This window comes from Falco cherrug, unplaced genomic scaffold (genome assembly GCF_023634085.1).
Source record: "Falco cherrug isolate bFalChe1 unplaced genomic scaffold, bFalChe1.pri scaffold_49, whole genome shotgun sequence".
NCBI lineage: Eukaryota > Metazoa > Chordata > Aves > Falconiformes > Falconidae > Falco > Falco cherrug.
Window position 1 is genome coordinate 153,108 of NW_026599488.1, and position 779 is coordinate 153,886.

A 779-nucleotide genomic window follows, 5' to 3' on the forward strand; every position below is an offset into this window, starting at 1 on the left:
AATACATATAACATACAACAGAAAACAAAACACGAATACATACCATCAAAATCATCCTGCACAATAAAAGACAGCACAAAGAATACACAGAATACTGAACAGACAATAAAAAATACTCTACAGTGTTGGGGCTCTTGCTGTATTGAATGATTATACTGAACTCTGAAGCAAGTGGAAAAATACTGAAGAAATAAGACGAGGTTACGGCCAGAACAGTGGGATGAAGAAAAAGGAGCAAATTGCAGATGTTTGCTCAAAACCAAGGCCAACGGGACGTGATAAGAGGAGCTGGGAAACCGCAGAAAGGAGCCTACATGCCAGAACAAGCAGAAACGAAATCTTCCCAGTAAACAATTGTTAACCAATCATATTATTATACGCTTGTAAAATAGCCAACCACATTATTGCACGCTTATAGAATGCCTTATAAAAGTCTACCTGGTTTGTACAATAAACGGATCAGATCTTGAACTCTGTGAGTATTTGAATCTGACTCCCGCTCGCCCGAAATGCCCGCAGCATCTGGTGACCCCCGACGTGATCCGATGAGGGTCGACAGGATCGGTTAAAAGTCAGGAAGATTCATTAAGGATCGTGTTACAAGCTGCGGAGCCGGCGAGGATCCTGCTGACAGCGGAGTGAGAGCTGGGCGCCCGAAGAAAGGCGGAACGTGCACGGCTGACCGGTGAGTCAGGAAATTTAAGCAGGATGGGAATCACTGCATCAGTGGTGGAAAAAGCAATCGTAGACAGTTTGATGAAACTGGCAGAAAAAACTGA